The sequence below is a fragment of the Mustela putorius genome, unplaced genomic scaffold (genome assembly GCF_011764305.1).
Source record: "Mustela putorius furo isolate JIRA1106 unplaced genomic scaffold, ASM1176430v1.1 tig00000466_pilon_pilon_pilon, whole genome shotgun sequence".
Taxonomy (NCBI): Eukaryota; Metazoa; Chordata; class Mammalia; order Carnivora; family Mustelidae; genus Mustela; species Mustela putorius.
This window is the reverse complement of record NW_025421392.1, coordinates 77600-91549: the sequence shown is the minus strand read 5'-3', so window position 1 is coordinate 91549 and position 13950 is coordinate 77600. Positions and strand designations below refer to the sequence as shown.

General features: G+C 37.5%; 1 long non-coding RNA gene across 1 annotated transcript in view; it reads left to right on the top strand.

Moving 5' to 3' along the window:
• The first annotated feature begins 3477 nt into the window (after positions 1 to 3477).
• LOC123392241 overlaps positions 3478 to 13950 on the top strand; it is a 53227-nt gene continuing 42754 nt past the window's right edge. Inside the window, exon 1 of the long non-coding RNA XR_006606954.1 lies at positions 3478 to 3510. This is a non-coding gene — a long non-coding RNA (uncharacterized LOC123392241). The remainder of the gene's footprint in view (positions 3511 to 13950) is intronic.

The following is a 13950-nucleotide window of genomic DNA, read 5'->3' as shown; positions in this document are numbered from 1 at the left end:
GTATGAATGTTTTAGTAGGTCTAAAACCGTATGCTTTCGATTTCTGTGTATGTGTGTGGAGGAACAAATAGAAAAGTTGCTATTAGGTTATTTTTAAAGTGGTCACATCTGCTTCCATTGAATGTTTCCATTCCCTTCTTGGTATGGGTATCAGCAAATGCTACTTGTGAGCTGGATTGATGGGTGCAGTTGCTACTTCCCCCAAGCAGAAGCCAGAGTAAAAAGCATTGCTGGTAGCTATCAAACAAACAACTGCATTTTTTTAAGTGTCTTGGCTAACCAGACTTAAACAGTACCTTCTAGTAGCAGTAAAAAGTCAGTAACTTTTTATAATAAAGTTCTTGCTTTTTAAAATTAAGAATGTCACCCCTGTAGTTTTAGATCTACTACAAAAAGGCCGAAACCCCACAGAATTACCTGAGGGTTTTATGTCTATCCTTTCCTTTCTCCTGCCCGTTGGACTTTTTAAGAGTCTGTGATCTAAACATCGACATAATGTCCACTTCATAGAAAACTTGAATTAACTTTGCAAATATCTTACAAAAGAGTACCGCTTGATAAAACTGTACATTTTAAAAATAAGCCATGTCTATTTTTCCTTTGGGTCGTGTTTGAAGTCGACTGGGATTGGACATTTCAGTTTTTAGGGAAAATTACTCATGCGTAGATCTATTTAAATTTTTGAATGCTGATGGGTTTTGTAGTAGTCTCTTTCAGATTGCATGCATATAAACAAATAGCTATGCAATTTCTCTTTTTTTGAAAGCTAAATTTTGAAATGACACTTATTCTGGTTTTCTTGTTTTGGAATAGGAACCAAAGTTTTTGTATTGGTTTTCCAAATCTTTACTCTGTTAGTCACTACCTGCGGTCTTGTTGAGTGTCCTTGAGTTTGCCATCATTTCCTGCCCTGCTGGCTTCTCTGGGTCTTGGTATGGATGGTGGAGAGAATTGATAGGCAGGTGCTTTCCAGAGAAGGAATAAGGAACTTGACCTTGGCTTCTTGTTTTTTCTCTCAGACTGTTGTTAGACTTCCTGAACTTGGATCCCTTTGAGTTTTCTTACCCCCGCAATATAATTCTGTCACAATTCATCACATGTTCTTTTTTGTAGAAGACTGTTTGTAATATAGCTAGTAACTGGGCATGCCTATGTGCTTGCATAGTTTTTAAAAAACTAAAGCATTGAACAAATGGAGTCCTTTTAAAAGCTAGATTCTTTAAGTTTTTATTTGAGAGAGAGAGAGCGTGAGCACATGAGCAGGGAGTCCAATGGGGCTCCGTCCAGGACCCTGGGATCATGACCTCAGCTGAAGGCATTCGCTTAACCAACTGAGCCACCCAGGTGCCACTAAAGCTAGATTCTCAGTGAGATGGTTTCACCATCTAAAGAAGTTTTGACCAAAAAATTGATCTTACGCATCTTTCTTCTACATAAGGGTGACTGTTCTATTCTGAGTTGTGAGTTTAACTCTAACTGAAAGGGCTATGTAGCTTTAGACCTTCGGAGTTATAAAAAAATGTTGTTTCTGGGTATTTACATGTTCTGTGTTTTGCATCCTGTAACCTCCACTACCCACTTTTCCTGTGTGGTATTGTACTTTCTGCATCTTTTCTGCAGTCTTTAGATCGTGAATCTTCCTTGGGCTCTACTCTAGTTTTTAAAAATTGTTTCTTTCCATTCCCTCGATGTTGCTTTTATGACATTTTCCTCAGGCAACTCAAACAGGTATTTGGGACTATTTCGCTGAGGAAGGTGTTTTCTTTTTACCATGGTGTACTTCTCTAAACAGGATTCCAGCGGGATCCTTTTTCTGTGGCCTGACTTTTTAAGCATTAAGTCACCTAGAATGCCATTGTCTTGGTAATTGGCTGTAGTCCTCTCCTCTTGTGAGAGGAATGCAGAACGACCCCTTTCAGGTGCCTTGCCCCCTTGGGATTGGGGTGGTATCTCTGGTGGAAGAATAGAGATGTGTTAACCACGGGCAGTGGGCTGGAAATCTCTGTTGGCAGGAAACTGGTGCATACAGCAGGCAGTTGGAGGGAGGGACTCCCCACACAGTCTTTCTACTGCTCCTTTTCCTGTGAACTTGAGAGCCATGTAGACTGGTGTCTAATTGTAATAATGGCCTCTGGGAGGAGACTGTGACCCTAAGTACCTCAGAAATCTTAATAGTTCTTCCTAGGGGTATACCCACTCTTAAGGACTTCTGTGCTTGTTATTTTCAAGGACTGAAGGTAATATTGAAGACAACTTCTAGCCCAGAATTAGAAACCAGTTAATTCAGTACTCTCCTTTCTTCCCAATTGAACAGAGCGTTTAGGTTAGAACCTAGTGGTGGGGCTATTAAGTGTGGTGGGTTAGTTACTCAGCTTTGGTTCTACACAAAGCTTATTCTGTGCCCTTCCAGTTACTGTATTCCTTGCCCTAGAGGAAGGAATGTCTTGGTCAAAGAGCAAGAGAATCTGGGATAGTGATTTGTTCTGTACAATTTTTTAATCTGTATCATCCCTCAGGTAGATTGATGAGAATAAAGATGTATTCTGGTGTACAAATATGAATAACAAATTTCATCCCATCCATGTTGAATTCAGTGCCACGCAGGCTGTTAGATGATGAATGCTAACACATGTTCTTTTATACTTCTAAAATCAGATCTATTTAGGAATGCACTTGACCCTTTCTCTGCCCTTTTAAATGGTCTAATGCTACTGAATAAGACAAGGAAGCATTGGAAATTGATTCTGGCTCCTTGAATACAAAATCTTGCCTGACTCCGGAATTTATAAAACTTAGATTTCTGGTTGTCTTTTTTTCCCCCTAAATACTTTTTCTTTTGAACACCACTTTGTAAGAAACTAATTTATTCACTTTGTAAAGTGGCCTTATGTTTGTCTAGCAGGGAAATCAGCAAAAGGGTTCTCAAAGAAGCTAGCAATGAAATTGAAAAGTGTCTACTGTCACCACTGGTGATAAATCAAACTGATGTTAAAGATGCAAATAGTCATTCCAGTACTCTCTTCGTTACTAGAATTGTTTAAGTTAATTAAGCCAGCAAAGTACTTCATTATCTTCTATGCTGCATGCTAATGGTAGATTTAAAGTTTCACTGTCTTGTAGTTCAGATTTTTTTTCATGTTTTAAATCTCCCTATCCATTGTGTTCAAAGTCCATTTACTTAATGGTAACAAATATTGTTAATCAGGACTATCTATTTGTTGTAGCACAGGTTTCTAGTTTATCAGGTTTGCAAGTCCAAGAAATCTTGAGAAACGTTTGAAATTACACTATTCAGGGTTCCTTTTGTCCATCTTCTTGAGAAGGTGATTAAAGCAATATATAATTCATTTTTATTAGACTGTCAGGAATTTAATTACATTCAACTTAGTATTGTAGAATTTTTAAATGTATTCTATTAGCTAAAATAAAAAAAAGCTGTTATAAATTACTGATATGATTGGTTTCTTTTATTTGCAGCATTTAAATATTAAGACACTGACGGATGATATGGTAAGGTTATGCTCAACATTTCTTCCGTTGTGAATCTTAACTAACCATGTAATGTGGATGCCGTGCTATGCTAACACCTTTGAAACTGCTTGTTTTGGAAATATGCTGTTTTTTATAATGCCAAAGTAAGAGGCAGAACAGATTAAAAAAAAATACATGACATTTTTTGCTTTTAAATAGTAAAAGGCACTAGTTGATATGTTAATTTAAAAAATTTGTTTAATTACAAATTGTTAGTCAACTTTGAATCATTCAAATAAGCTCTCATTCTTTGGGGATGAATTGCGCACTTCAGAAAGAGGTAAAAAAAATAGCTAAAGATATTTAGCGTTTTGAAATATGTAGTTGCTAATTAAAGTAAACCAGACTAAAATCTCATGCACGTATTTAAAAAAAATATTGTTCAAAAATGAGAGAACCTTCCTATTTGTTCTGCCTATTGCTGCTTATCAGTAATGAACACTTTATAGCACTGTTATGGATTTCTTGTATATTCAAGTACATGTTTTTGAGAAATAGATTTTTGAATGTAACTCGTGGCTAATGATAAGGGATAATAAGAACAGCAACAAGGTCCACCCAAATAATAATATTTTAAAAAGTCAGTATGGTGGGACAAAGCACAGTGCCTTGTTGACCTGGTTTTGAATTTGAATTCACCTTTAATATGAAACAGGGAGCCTAGAACATAGTAAGCCCTCAAAAAAGTGTTTGGCACCCTTGTTATCCAAAGGACTCTGTTGGGTACTTGGATAAAGTGGATATGTGGAGTTGAATGAGATCTAGATCTTGACATGCAAGATGGAAGACATTCAATTAGAATATTCTGTTTTATTTCTCTGAGTAAGATCTAAGCAAAGAAGGTTGATGCAAGCTTTTCTGGATAATGTTTTTCATATAACAGCATTTAGAAAGTTGTAGTGATATAGAATGCTTACAGAGAGTATATGTAATTTCTTACCTCGCAAGGTAGATGTTGTCCTCATCTTGGCCCTCAGTTACACGGAGGGTTAAGTAAGCAGTTTGCCCAAGTATGCGCAGCTGGCCAGGGGTGCAGCTATGGCTTGAATCTTGTTCCACAAAGCTCCGAAACCATATGCTTGGGCAAACTGTAATGAACACTTTATAGCACTGTTATGGATTTCTTGTATATTCGAGTACATGTTTTTGAGAAAAACATGCTGACTTAGCCTTCATATGGCTGCTTATGACTGATAATAAAAGCACCTGCAATTTTTGGTATGATAGAATATATAATATACAATGATAGAATTGTAAGAGCCTTCTTAAAATAGTTCATCTAGCATGAACCCATGTAAAGTGTACAACTGAATGGTTTTTGGTTGTATTCAGAGTTGTACAGGCATTGCCACAGTCAAATTTTAGAGCATTTCCACCACCCAAAGAGAAGCTTCCTACTTATAAGCAGTCACTCATCCCCAACTCCGCCAGCCCGAGGGAATGTCCAGGCTACATAAGCTAGAGACTGCCACTTCTGGACATTTCCCATGAATGGAGTCATGATACATGAAAGCATTCAGTCACAAAAGACCGCTTTGCATAATGTTTTCAAGGGTTATCCATGTTGTAGCTTGTATTGCTACTTTGTTCCTTTCTCTTGCCGAATGCAATTCTAGGACTTGTGAGATTTGATCATATTTTATGGGCACTAAGCATTTTTTCCCTCTCTTCATTTAGCTTCTGCTCTTACCCTTTTTAGGACTGACTTTGCACATTGCCAACCCGCAGCCTCTACTCTAAGTTCTAGAAACAATCCTGTTTCTTTTCTACAGTGGCCTCAGCAGGTCATTCTGGAACCCGCCATGCTCTGATCATACGTTAATAAATGGGCTCCTCCTCAGTGAAGACTGTAGTTTTCTCTCTCCCTTTTGCCTCCATCCCTGCTTTCCCCTCATCCTTGTAAAGGGCTTGGGAAGGTCAGAACTTTTGGGAAGTTACCATAGTGTCTTGTGTGGTATTTCTATCAAAGCAGTATATCGCTCTATGATCTTCTCATCAGTTTAAACATCTTCAAGGAAGAAGCAGTATTTTAATTGTAGGTATGCTCTCTGGTACATGGTAAGCATTTTCATTAGTTTTTCATTGAACGAATAAAAGAATGAATCCCTGTTTTTGATTACTTGCCTGGTATTGTGGTTTCCTTGGACATGGGGATAACTTGGTCCTGGTTGGGCTTTCCAGAAATGGACCCTTGCCTTTGCACAGGAAAAAAAAGCTTTAAAAACAAAACAAAAACAAAAAATAGCTTTGGTAAGAGCTTGCTGTCAGAATTTTGACCACCTGCCTGGATCCCTAATGGTTGCCTTTTCCCTGCTTTTATCTTCAGTGTGCCCACAAATGTTTCTTCTAGATTCCTCCTTAACCTTTTCCCCCTTGACCGGCTGACTGGTCTCCCCAGCTCCCACTACTCACTTCTGCTCTTGTACTTTAGCCTGGCTCTTGAATATGCTGGGGCTCAAGTCCAGGGAAGGATCAAGCAGGCAGCTGGATGCTTTGCTGTAGAGCATAGAGAAGAAGCCTGGCTCTGCTGAATAAGAAGCTCTGAAAAGCAAACCTTACTCATTGATTGATGCACTGTGGAAAGGGCATTGGATGAGGAATCCGGAAACTCTTGTGGAAAGAACAAACTTCACCTCTTAGCTCTTTGACCTTGGCAAATCAATTAACTTGAATGTTCACTTATTTGTAAAGCAGGACTAATTATACCTTCTCTACTTTCCTCATAGAGTTCCGAGTTTTGCTTAAGCTGAAATGTGTTGCATGGCTGCATTCATTTCTGTCCCTTTTACACCCCTTTAAAAAATATTTTCCAATGTATAGACAGTGGGATGATGTGATACATCTGTAGTTGAGCCTCAAACACTGTGTCACAGACCAGTGCTCAACTCGGAGGAAAGGAGGTAAGGGTAGCTGGATATCTAAGAGCCTCCGTAAAGTGTTTCTGGGGAGTTAGAGCTTAGGGAAGCATTTGCCGTGGAAGCTTTAGTGTGTGCTGCCAGTGTTTTCTAATTAAAGTGGCCACCCCACATACATGTTGCATGTGTATTCTTAATTTAGAACTTTTTAAGAAAGATTTTATTTGACAGAGAGAGAGAGGGCATAAACAGGGGGAGAGGCAAGCAGAGGGAGAAGGAGAAGCAGATTCCTCGCTGAGCGAGGAGCCTGATGCAGTACTGGATCCCAGGACCCTGAGATCATGACCTGAGCTGAAGGCAGATGCTTAACTGAGCCACCTAGGTGCCCCAATTTAGAACTCTTTAATGTGAGAATAGCGTGTTTTGGGCAGAACATGAGAGAAGGTGCATAAGAATGGTGTCACCTATAGTCACATGTTTGAATGAGTATTTTAGAAACATTAAGTTGAAACATTCTGGGAAGCATTAATGTTAAAAATTCATCTCCTTTTAATTTGTTGTGATGAAGGCCTACAAAAATATTTCACGTTTCAAGTTATTTCTTGAGTTACAGTCAGGATTTCATAGAACACTGTCCGTTTGCGCAAAGTCCTGCTCTGGTGTGGAGATCCCTGGGCAGAGTTTATATACTTGAAACCGTGTTGTTTCTACAAATACTTGAGCAATCACGATGTATAAAGAGCAATGCAAGGTGTAAAGGTTGTTTAGTTTACAACCATCGATTGTCTACATCTGGGTTGAAAAGAGCTCTTTCCATGGAGAGACAAAAGGATTGAGACAAGGGCAGTGAAGGGAGCCCAGTTAGGAAAGGTAAACAAAAAGAAACTGAACGTGGATGACACGATGCTGAATTCTCCATCAGTGTGTCCGCGGAGTGTTTTTGTGGTCTAGAAGTTGTTTTAACTTGCTTACTGTCCCTCACAACCATTTGTTTAAAGTGTGGGGCCCCTGCTGATTGTCTTGTCTTTTATCCCTCCCGCAGCCCGTATTACTATCATAATCTCTGGTGTGGCCTGCAGTAATGATTTACAAACTCTCTTGGCCGGGACCTGCAGTAAGAAGTACCGCCCCGCACACATACACATAAATTCTCATCTCAACTGAAACAATTTTATAAACAATTATTTAATGTTTCTGAGCATTGCAAACTCTGATCTTTTCCACTCCTTTCTATTGTATTTTTACTCCTCTCCATTCCATTAAAAAAAAAAAAATAAGGTTTGGGTGCAGATCAGATCCACTGCATTGATCTCTTGTCCCACACATGGCTCACAACCATAGCTTGACAATGGACATTGGCTTAGACAGCAACCAGAAGAGGTCCTCCAGTCTCTCCAAGTGTCTGCTCTTCACTTCATGACTTGTGGTTGAAAGTGGAAGTCTGGGTTCAGGTGCTAGTTCTGCCGCTTGCTAGCAGTGTGAATGCGGAGGACTCATTAAGCTGTGGAGCCTTGGTATCCCTGGTGATAGAGCTTTTCAAGGGAGAAACACTGCCAACACACTTGGTGAACTATGTATTCACTATACTAGTGGTATAAGTAGGAATATGCTTTTTCTTTTTTTTTTTAAAGAAAGAGGAAGGATTTCTTTATAACACAATGAACCAATTTTCTGGCTGTAACCTGATGAATTTTGACAAATATATGCAATCATGTATACACGATGATTATGATAGAAAAGTTTTCCATCACCCTCAAAAGATTCCCTTTGTGCTCTTTATGGTCAATCCTTCCTGCCCTCCCCCAAACCCCCTGCCCATTTTGGTTCTTGGGAATCATGAATCAGCTTACTGCACTACACAATTCAGTTTCTAGGATTTCATATAAATGGAGTGTCTGGCTTCTTTTACTTAGTGTAACTCTTTTGAGACCCCTCTTGTGCTTTGGTGTATCAGAAATTTGTTCTTTTTACGGGCAGCAACCTCTTCGACCTCTGCCGCAGCAACATCTTCCTAGGAACAACGCAAAAGGCAAGGGAAGCAAGGGAAAAAATGAACTACTGGGATTTCATCAAGATCAAAAGCTTTTGCACAGCAAAGGAAACAGTTAACAAAATCAAAAGACAACTGACAGAATGGGAGAAGATATTTGCAAACGACATATCAGATAAAGGACTAGTGTCCAGAATCTATAAAGAACTTAGCAAACTCAACACCCAAAGAACAAATAATCCAATCAAGAAATGGGCAGAGGACATGAACAGACATTTCTGCAAAGAAGACATCCAGATGGCCAACAGACACATGAAAAAGTGCTCCATATCACTCGGCATCAGGGAAATACAAATCAAAACCACAATGAGATATCACCTCACACCAGTCAGAATGGCTAAAAATCAACAAGTCAGGAAATGACAGATGCTGGCGAGGATGCGGAGAAAGGGGAACCCTCCTACACTGTTGGTGGGAATGCAAGCTGTGCAGCCACTCTGGAAAACAGCATGGAGGTTCCTCAAAATGTTGAAAATAGAACTGCCCTATGACCCAGCAATTGCACTATTGGGTATTTACCCTAAAGATACAAATGTAGTGATCCAAAGGGGCACATGCACCCGAATGTTTATAGCAGCAATGTCCACAATAGCCAAACTATGGAAAGAACCTAGATGTCCATCAACAGATGAATGGATCAAGAAGATGTGGTATATATACACAATGGAATACTATGCAGCCATCAAAAGAAATGAAATCTTGCCATTTGCGACAACATGGATGGAACTAGAGCGTATCATGCTTAGCGAAATAAGTCAAGCAGAGAAAGACAACTATCATATGATCTCCCTGATATGAGGAAGTGGTGATGCAACATGGAGGCTTAATGGGTAGAAGAAGAATAAATGAAACAAGATGGGATTGGGAGGGAGACAAACCATAAGTGACTCTTAATCTCACAAAACAAACGGAGGGTTGCCGGGGGGAGGGGGTTTGGGAGAAGGGGGTGGGATTATGGACATTGGGGAGGGCATGTGATTTGGTGAGTGCTGTGAAGTGTGTAAACCTGGTGATTCACAGACCTGTACCCCTGGGGATAAAAATATATGTTTATAAAAAATAAAAAAATTAAAAAAAAATAAAAAAAAAAAAAAAAAAAGAAATTTGTTCTTTTTATTACTGAATAGTATTCCATTGTTTGGTAATACTACAGTTTCTATATTCAGTAGTTTGGGTCTCTAGTTTTTGGGGACTGAGTAAAGCTGTGAACATTTGGATATAGTTCTTGTGGGCCGGTTTTCATTTTGGAAGGGGAATCAGGTGGTAACTATTACTAACTTTATAAGAAACTGACAAATTGTTTCCCCTAATGAGTAATGAGGTTGAGCATCTTTTACTGTGCTTATTTGCTATTCCTATCTTGTAATGTCTATCACAAGATATAGGGCCATTCAAATCATTCTTGAGTGGGCTTTGGGTTTTCAAGGAATTTTTTCATATCTGTATTTTGAATTAGGTTTTTGTGATATTTCCTTATCCTTTTATATATAGGATCTTTATTCTTATATATAGGATCTTTCCCCCCCTTTCTAATCCTGATTAGTAACTTGTCTTCTGTCCCCCGGCCCTGCTTTCCCCTCGCCCTGCTGTTTAACAGTCTGGGTAGAGATTTGTCAATTTTATTGATCTCAGAAAAACAGTTTTAGGTTTCATTAATTTCTGGATGATAATTTTGCTTTTATCTTTCCTTTTGCCTTTATCTTTTTATGGTTTCTTAAAGTAGTAACTTACATAATTGATTTGAGGCTTTTGCTTCCTAATATAAAAAAATTACACTATAAATTTTCCTCTGAGAGCTACTTTAGCTGTATCATTTTCTGAATATTCAAAATATCTTCTGATTTCCTGTTGATTTCTTTTTTAACCCATTGGTTATTTAGATCTGTGTTTAACTTTTAAATATTTGGCTTTTCCTGATCATTCTATTACTGACTTAAAACTTAATTCTCTTGTGGCCAGGGATCATAGTTTGTGTGACTTCAATCATTTTCATTTTTGAGTCCTCTCTTTCCAGAATGTGGCCTGTCTTTGTGAATGTTATGTGTGCATTCTACTTGTTTTAGAATTAGTCTATAAGTCCTATTGGTTGACAGTGTTGTTCATATATTCTGGATTTTTCTGTTCACTTGTTCTAATAATTGAGAGAGAAGAGGGAAGTTTCCAACTATGATTTTGGATTTTTATTTCTCTTTTCAGTTCTATAAGTTTTGCTCCATATATTTTAAAGCTCTGCAATTAAGTGCATATACACTTAGGATTGCAGTAAATCTTTCATCATTATAAAATGACTACTTATATCCCCAGTAATATTCATTAAATTATAGTCTTTGGAAATTTACTGGATTTATTGGCTATACTTGATATAGTTATTCCCTTCCTCTTTGGACAAATATTTCTTGTTTTTAGGGACAGAAAACCTTATTGATTTTTGTATCCCTATGACCTTTTTTCTATTTTGTGTGGTTTTCCCCTGCCTGTCTTAAAAACTATTATTTATCAGGTTTCTTTCTTTCAGCCACTGCTCCCCTCTGTGTATAGTACTGGACTGGGGTGGATCCCCTTAGTCCATGTCTTTGTCTATGACCTTTAAGTTGAGACCTATTACTGCACTGGCCTACCGAATACCTTTGTATGGATGTCTCATCTGTACTTGAAACTCTACATGCCCCACATGAAACCTTTGACTTTCTTTCCTCTTAAGCTTGTTTCTGTTGCTATATTCTCATAGAAGGTAGCTTCTTGATGATGATTTCTTGAATCTATTTCCTTTTCTCTATTCCTTCTATCAGAACACAAGGCTCCCTATCTCTTGTCAGGATTTTTAAGAAACTCTGTTGCTCCCTAAAAAGTCAGCTTCCTGCACACCAGGCTGACCCATCTAAATTATATATCTGACCATATTTTACCTCATTTGAAACTGCTTAGGTGCTCCTGTTATCTATAAGTCAAGCCTGAACTCTTTAATATGACCTATAAGACCTTTATGGTAGGATCCTGCCTCTCTAACTTGATAGGCATTTCTTAGTCAACATAAAGACCCTCTAATTGTTAGCTTTATGCTAAGTAGTGTTCCAAATATTAGCTTTATAAATACTTAATGCCCCCTTAGAAGCTTGTGAAAATTACTATTCCCATTTTGAAAAATGGCAAACCTGAGCAAGAGAGATTTAATAACTTGTTCAATGTCATGGGGGTGGTGAGAAAAGACTATGACAGACTGATTCTAGAGAACATGGTCTTTACCAAAAGAGTTATATTGCTTTTTAAATACTATTCCTTTCTCCACTGGGAGTGCCAGTATAAAATCTCAAAGTATATTTTCTTGTTTTCTGGTTTTCCCCCTTGAAGCCATTTGTATGAGACTTCTGACCTTTAAATTGATAAGGAAATATTGTATCCTAGTCATTGATCTTAATTCTGAGAATTACAATTGTAAAAATATTCTAAGAAGTTTTCTATAATTAGAAATGAATTATTTTTAGTATTTCCAATAAACAAAACTGAGAGACCTTTATGTGTGCGAATGAGAGATGTCAACGAGTAAAGGATATGAATCTTTTTTTTTCTTTTTTTTTAATTGTAAAAGACATGGGAAAACTCTCTATGGGAAACCAATTCATGGATCTAGTAATGGCCTTCGAGCCATTGGTCTTCGAAGCCATTGAAGGTAACACCTGGTTGTGGGTTCTGATGAGTGTTTTGAGAGGCTTTAATTGTTCTCTGTGGGCCTTGTGACTAACTCAATATAACAGCTACCAGATGACTCCAGCATGTTCCTAAGTGTGTTATGTGAGAGTGATCTGCTCAAAGAAGAGTTGCCCAGATGAATATGTTTAACAGGACTGTGTTTGGCCTTTCTGCAGGCTATTCTTGGATCTACCTAGATGTGACCTCCTTTGTGGGATAAATGCTAAATTAATTGGACGTTGTACTTATGAAAGAAAATAATCATTTTTATCTGATTATGTACCTCACTTGCAACTCACTTAACAGAACATAAATCATCAACTTTAAAAAAAAGAGCTTAACTTAAAAGAATTAATTAAATTTTCTTTATTGGCCTAATGGGACATAAAGCTTTCTGTACTATAATTTAAGTTCATTTTGAATTTTTATGAACTTCTATTTTCCTTGGTAGGTTTAAAAACCATGAATAATAATGCAGAGATTATGGTATTTTCCAGTTTTTCTTTGAAATGATATATTCAAAAGAAACTTTTCTTTGTAAAGTAAATAAACCAGCATGGCCTGGGACAATTGAATGTATGTGGTAAAATACATCAAATAAATTCTATAAGCTTAAATTATTCACTAAGTCAGGTGAGCTGTTCTGAGCCCATTAATATGAGTTAATTAGAGCTTCCTGTACTTAGGTTTTCAGTAGTAACACTTAAGTACTATCTTAGAATCTTTAAATATTTATGGAATAGTTTAGAGAGCTCCTACTCAAATCAGTAGAAACTTAGGAATAAGATCAAGAGCTCTCAGAGTTGAATATACTAAGATGTAGTGGGTGTGCAGACTCGTTTATTCATCCTTTTCTCCCTTCATTCATTAAGCATTTGAGTGGTTAGTACTGTTATAGGAATACAAAGATAAATATGACTGTCTCTGCCTCTGGGAACAGTGGGAAAGGAGATGTGTATACAGTTTACAGTTGTATAGGTGTACAATAATACTGTTCCAGGCCCATTGTACTGTATTTAGTGTTCATTGGAAGTATAAGGTTAGCTTTGATGTTGGGAGAAGACTTGGTAGAGAAGGTGACTTTTCCACTATTTCTGAAGCATAAGTTGGAATCTAAGCTGGCAGAAGTTGTAGTATTTTTTTACTCTGATAATTTTACTTCCTGGATACTAACTGAGTGGATTCCTAATGGAAATGTTGGGTTGGCAAATAGCAATTGTTGATGTTTTCGGGAAATTTTGTTTATCACTATTACTCATCTATGTCTTCTAAAAAGTGTAATATTTATCTACAGAGCTAATTTATATTTCCTTTTATGTATATAGTTTTTGCATGTAGGAAATTAGAATTGTACTTAAAGATGTGAGTAGGTATAACTTAGGGATTGTTTGAATATTCTTTTTAAGTGACTGTTTTTTCCTTTGAGTGGATATTTTTCTTCTCACGTGGTGTTGCATTACAGAAGTCAAGGTTGTGTTCAGTCTAGGGAACTAATACTCAAAGGATCAGTGTCAGGAAGAAGTCTAGGTTATTTTCAATATATAAAACCATAACACTTGGAGTTCTTTCTGATCTTGTTGGGAAAGAATTGGCAAAGCAAGAAGCTATGGCTTGTATCCCAGACATGGAAGATAGAAAGCTATTTATTATTCACTTAACAAAAACGAATAGAACACCCACTATATGCTTGGACGATGTGGAATTCTAGGAGTAGGTCCAGTAGTGAATAAAATAATAATTCTGTTCTTATACCGTGGTAGAGTAAACATATGATAGAGGTAGTTTCAGAATAGTGTTGTTACTAGGTAATGGCAGGCACCAGACTTG